This window comes from Panthera uncia (assembly GCF_023721935.1).
Source record: "Panthera uncia isolate 11264 chromosome C1 unlocalized genomic scaffold, Puncia_PCG_1.0 HiC_scaffold_4, whole genome shotgun sequence".
Taxonomy (NCBI): Eukaryota; Metazoa; Chordata; class Mammalia; order Carnivora; family Felidae; genus Panthera; species Panthera uncia.
In genome coordinates, this window is record NW_026057585.1 from 8,153,239 (window position 1) to 8,159,986 (window position 6,748).

Here is a 6,748-nt window from a genome sequence, read left to right on the forward strand (position 1 = left end):
CCCCATAATCTGAGTTAAATATTGATCCATCATCAATGTCTTTGTCTCCTCTAAGAGCAGGTCCAAGAAGAGGGCTGACAGTGCATGCCCCTCACAGGGAGGCCTGCCTCTGATATCTAGTTCAGGTCTCAGGAAAGCATTGAAACTGTCCAGACTCAAAATGTTTCAAGTCCTATATCTATTATTTACAACATCCCCACACATCTCATACAGGTACCTGCCTGTAGTTAAACTGATAGGGAGGAAAGATCCCTGGCTGAGGGTTTAGAGACCTGAGTCCTTGTCCCAGCTCCAGCCCGACAAGCTATGTGACCTTAAAAAGCTATTCACCTCTGACACCATTTGTAGAGTGGAGGGGGGCTGAACCAGATGTTCCCTCAACTCCCTTCCAGCTCCAACATTCTAGGAGCCCGAAAACACACAAACCTAAACCAGGTCTAGGAATCATGTGGTTTCGTTTTTGGAAATTTAGCTTAAAAAAAAAAAAAAGGAAAAAGTTTTATCCCTTATCTGTAACCTCCTGGAGACTTTCTATCCATTGGTAGGATTCCCTGTGGGAGATGTTTTGAAATAGTGGACATTCCATGAAATGAAATTCTGGGGATTCATCTGCAATAGGGGCTGAAGATTTTCTGAGTGAGCTTTCCCAAATGTATGAGAAATCTTTATCCAATTGAATATGGGGCAGATTCTCCTCTGAAGCATCCTGTTTGCATTGTCAAGGCAGGGTTTGGTAGGAAAAAAGCACTGAGGCCCAGATATCTTGCCACTTACTCATAAAGCTGTAGGGGAAGATGCACTGACAATGATTGGTGAATCACGTCTGGGTCATCTCATGTCTAAGGTTTTAAAGCATCTCCAAGTATTGCCACACACACATCCACACACACCTCACACCACAAGAACCATAAGGCGGATTGTGAAAGAGCTTCCATCACATGGCAGAAGTGAAAGTGGGACTTTCTCCTGACCTCCAGCACCCCTGAGGAATGCTCTCTCGTGCCACCACTTACTTCTCTGATGGAAACCCTGAGGTCATTTAGTTCCATCTTACATCTTGGAAACTCAGGATAACCCAATAGATGTCCCAACTCATATCCCCAAACTTTACATGAAAGAAGGGATGAAAAACAGACGTGGAAACTTCTTTTGATTTCCAAATGCAGGAATTTTGATTACCCTGGCCAGGCCCTTGGGAGTCTGTTTACTTTTTCACAATATATTACCCGTAAAAATCAAAACACCCTTTACAATGGTATACTGCATTTTTTTTTAATATTTTATCCTTTTTTTTCAATCATTCAACAAATACATATTTAGCACTGTCCTAGGTGCTGGGAGGGAACTCAGTATCGAAACTATGAATTAACTACAACGCAGTGAAATAAATTCTACAATAGTGGCATCTGAAAAGGGGTTTGTAACTAATTCTGCCTCAGGGCAGGGAAGCTGAGGAAGGTGAGTCTTAAACAGTGAGTAAGAATTTGAAGATGAGTCAGAACTAGCCAGGTGATGAATGAGACTGAAGGGCATTCAAGGCAAGAGAAATAGGGGGAAGAAAAAAAAAAGACACAGAAGTGTGAGCCTACCTGAGCAGTGTTTGGAGACCTCCTACTAGTCTAATGTGGCTAAAGTGTAGGGTTCAAAGCAAGAACACAAAGGGATACAGAGGAAGATAAGCAGGTTTAGGCCAGCCTGTGAAGGAACAACAACAGACTAAGGGCTATGGTCTTCACTTTTTTAGGTAACAAAGAGACAAAGATAATACTGATCATGATCGAATTGTATATTAGAAAGGTCATTCTGATAGCAAGGAAGACAATGGATTGGGAGGGAGAGAATAAAGAGAAAGATCAAGATCTACTGTAATAGCTAGCAGAGAAATGATAAACGTACAACATACCACATTTTACTGTCACTTGTTTTTGTCTCCTTCCCCAACCCCACATACAGATAAATCCCTGTGGATACCACGTCCTATTCGCGTTGTATCCCAGCACAGAACACAATGCCTGGCATACATAGTGTAGGCAGGCAATAAATGCCATCCATAGATGAATGGATGAATGGGGACTTAAAGTAGGCAGCAACAGTGTGGATGTAAAGAAAAGGACATATTCAAGAAATATTTTCTGGGGAAGATTCTAAAGAATTTGGTTTGAGGAAAATGGAAAAATCCAAAGTTTCCATGTTGTCTGACTAATAAGGTCTTTAAGATTTTTTAAAATATAGGAGGCTGAGTAGATTGAGAGAGAAAGGCAATGAGTTAAGAACATGTTGAGTTAGGGGCACCTGGGTGGCTCAGTCGGTTGGGTGTCCAACTTCGGGTCAGGTCATGATTCCGTGGTTCGTGGGTTTAAGCCCCGCGTTGGGCTCTGTGCTGACACCTCAGAGCCTGGAGGCCTGCTTCGGATTCTGTGTCTCCCTCTCTCTCTGCCCCTCCCCTGCTCATCCTCTGTCTCTCTCTGTCTCTCAAAAATAAATAAATGTAAAAAAAAAAAAAAAAACATTAAAAAAGAAAAACATGTTGAGTTGGAGGTATCTGTGGGCCAGGGTCCTAAAGTTCAGTAGACATTTGTAAATATGCATCAGGACATGAGAAGAGTTCATTGGCTGATTTACACTCATGACCACTCATAGAAGCAGGTAAACCAAACTCTTCAAAATCTAGGTTTTTTTAAAGGTGTGCTGAAAACTTTGTTTCCAAAGAAAAAAGTAACTAAGAAAATGAAAAGCGTCTTCAAAGATCCCTGCTTCATTACTCATGAAACAAAAGCAAAGATGAGAGAAGCCAGAGGTAATCTTCCACCCTTTCATCTCTGAATTGGTCATAATAAAGTCCTCATATCTTCAGAATCCCAAGGGAAAGGTTCCCATGAACAGCAGTAGTCATCCAAACATTAGTTAGCTGGATTACTGCAGAGCATAAAAAACAACGAATGTTTCAGCAGAAAATCCTAAGATTCTTCCCTTTGTTTTCTTCTCACCCACTGCCACTGAGAATTCTCAGATAGGAAATGCTTTCTTCAAGGCATGAACACAATAGAAACCTAAGGCTATATGGTACCTGGAATGTGCATTGAATAAAAAGTTGGAAGAAATGGATTTACTCCCTTCTCCACCACTAATTGGCCACGTGACCTTAGGCAAGTCTCTTTATCCTTCTGAATCACAGCTTCCTCACCTGTAAAATGAGTCCAGTCTTGATTTTCTGTGTGTGTGTGTGTGTGTGTGTGTGTATTTTCTTAAACATTTACTACCGATCTAGATCCTTCCATATGTGTTCATCATTAACTCAGCCCTACGTCCCTAGAGTTTTACACATCCAACTCCAACTATTCAGGGTCTCAAGATGAACCCAGATGACCATTCCACTGAAAGAATCAGTGTATGCCAAGGCACTTCTCGATTACCATCCTTTGGTGTATTCCACTGCCCCCCAAGAAGCCCTAAAAATACGCACCTTCTAGTGGTTGAACTGGTGCAAATATTGGTACCTGGAAATGAAGTGCTACCATAATAAAAACATAAGATGTAGGAGTGGTGTGGAAACCACTCAATGGGCAGAGCTGGAATGGTTGTAAGGACGTAAGGAGAGCAGTACTGAAAGCCTAAGTTACCTTGAACACACTTTGAGGAGGTAGCTGGTAAGGTGTTAAAGGAAAATGAGGAAAATCTTGTTGGAAGCTTGAGACGGGGGGGATCCTTGTTATTCGTGGCAGAAAGTTTAGCAGCACTCTCTCCTGCAGTCATATGAAGGGGAATTTAGCTAAGAAGCTTTCCAGCCACAGTGTTGAAGGTGCCATTGGCTTCTTGTTACTGCTCATGTTAAAATGTGAGAGGTGACAGATGAGCTAAAGGAAGGACTGTTAAACCAAAAGAAGATGGGAATTGCTGATTCTGAAGATTCTGAGGCTCCCCAAATGGGAAACAATAGTAAACTTAAGAAATTACTCCCACGCAAAGATCAAATCCAGGACACGCTCAGGAAACAATGTTCCAAAGGTAAAGCCAAGAATATGTCTGTAAAATCCTTTGTTAAGACCTCAGAAAGTTAAAAGGTGGATCTTCAGGGTTACATTCAGACAGACAAAAGGCCCTCTAAAGAGTTTAAAGATTTGCCTCACAGCACCTATAAATAAAATAATATGGATCCTCAGAAGCTTACGGGCTTTGTCCCTCATCCATCTTAGCAGAAGTCCAAAGTAGAGAGGATTTATCTCAAAGAGATTTGTAGGTGTGGATTTGTTGAATGGAGCAAACCTCAATGAGATTCACAGGAGGACCACAAAGTTTGAGAGAATTTTATGACCAGAAATACTGCCAGGTTGAACTGAAAGTGACAAAAATAGTATAAAATAAAAAAGAAGCCTTTGAACCCCCAAACTTCTACAAACAAGAAACAGGCTGAGAAAACCACTCAGCTGCAAACACATGGTAAGTTCCACAAAAAGAGAAGGATGATTCCAAAGGAGGACTAAGAGCCCAGAGAACAGAACCAAAAACTATGGAAAGTCATTTCCAGGCAGGCATAGTGCTGAGTCCTAATCAAGAAACTTACAACATTTGTCTGGCTAGATTTCAGGATGACTATGAACCAGTGTCTCCTTTGTGCCTCACTTTCCCCCTTTTTGAACAGGAGTGTCTATACAGGCTATCCTCTGCTGTGCCAACATTGTATGTTGTAAGGACAAGAGACAGCCAACTTGGTTCCATCATTCACAGGTCTACAGATTGAGAGGAATTATGCTCATGAAGCTGTATTTAAGGGAATTACATCCAAGAACCTGGATCTGCTTCAGAAGATCAGATTCTGAACTTGGAGCTAATGCTATAATGGGATGAAACTTTTGTGCGCCTGGGGAAGGGATGAGTGTATTTTGTATGTGTAAGACAGATGGGTTATCAGGGACTAGAGGACAGACTGTGGTAGGCAGAGTCCAAGATGGGTCCTGCATGATGAGCTGCACTTCCTGGTATTCACATCCCATGCAGTTCCCCTTGCATGTTGCACAAAGGTTTGTCTGTGTGACCAATGACACGTGGCAGAAGTGATAGGATATTCTCTTGCTCTCTCAGATCATTCACTCAGGGGAAATTCAACTGCCATGTCATACACAATTTTATACAGAGGCCTATGTGGTAAGGAACTGACACTTCCTGCCAAGAGCCACTTGAGTGACCTTAGAAAATCATCCAGCCCCAGTTGAACCTTTGGATGACTGTAGCCTTAGCCAAGAGTTGACCGTAACTCATGATAGATTCTGAGCCATAATTACTCAACTAGGTCACTCCTGGATTTCTGACCCTCAGAAACAGTGCTTGTTTTTTTAATATGCTAAATTTGGGGGCAATCTGTTATACAACAATTGATAACTAATAAGGCCAATATATAAAAATCCGTTGTATTTCTTCTGTGTGGCTGGAAAGCAAATGGAAAATGAAATTTTTGAAATTTGATTCACAGTGGCATCAAAAACATAATATATACTCAGGGATAAATCTGAAAACCTATGTAGAATATACACTGCTGAAAGAAAGTAATGAAGATCTAAGTAAATGGAGATATATACCATGTTCATATCTGGGAAGAGTCAATATTTTTAAGATGTCAGTTTTTCTCAATTGATCTATATATCCAAAGTCCTTAAAAATTTCTTTGTAGAAACTTACAAGCTGGTTATAAAATTTATATGGAGGCATTAGATAGCCAAAACATTCTTGAAAAAGAACAGACATGGAGAACTTATTCTACCTGATTTCAAGACTTATTATAATCAAGACAATGTGGAAATGGCATGAAGATAGACAAATAGATCAATGGAATAAACAGAGTCAAAAAATAGACCCATACTTTATAGTCAGTTAGTATTTTACCAAGGTGTCAAAGCAAATGAATGGTGAATGGAAAGGTGTTGTTTTTTTTTTAATGATGCTGGAAAAATTGCCTTTCCACATCCGAAAAAAGAACCCATATGCAAAAATTAATTATATATGGATATACCTAAGTGTAAAGCAAAAGCTGCAAAGCTTTTGGAGGACAAGATAGAAAGAAATATTTACAATATTTAGGTTTCTTAGACAGGACCCAGAAAACAGTAACCATAAAAGACAAAAACTGGAAGCGAAATTTTAGCAAAATTTAAAACCTTTGTTCATCAAAAGACACTGTGAAGAAAATGAAAAGCAAGACACAGACTAGAAGAAAAATTTCTAATATGTATATCTGACAAAAGACTTATAACAATAATATATAGGAACACATGGGGTGCCTGGGTGGCTCAGTCGGTCAAGTGTCCAACTCTTTTAATTTTAGCTCAGGTTATGATTTCACAGTTCATGAGTTTGAGCCCTGTATTGGGCTCTGTGCTGACAAGCATGGAGCCTGCTTGGGATTCTCGGTCTCCCTCTCTCTCTGTCACTCCCCCACCCACTCTCTATCTCCCTCAAAACAAATAAATAAACATGTTTAAAGAAAATATAGGAGTAGCGCGCGCCTGGGTGGCTAGGTCAGTTAAGTGTCCGACTTTGGCTCAGGTCATGATCTCATGGTTCATGAGTTCAAGCCTCACGTCAGGCTCTGTGCTGACAGCTCAGAGCCTGGAGCCTGCTTTGGGTTCTGTGTCTCCCTGTCTCTCTGTTCCTCCCCCTGCTCATGCTTTTCTCTCTCTCTCTCTCTCTCTCTCTCTCTCTCTCTCTCTCTCAAAAATAAAAAAAATTAAAAAAAAAAGAATATATAGGAGTATAT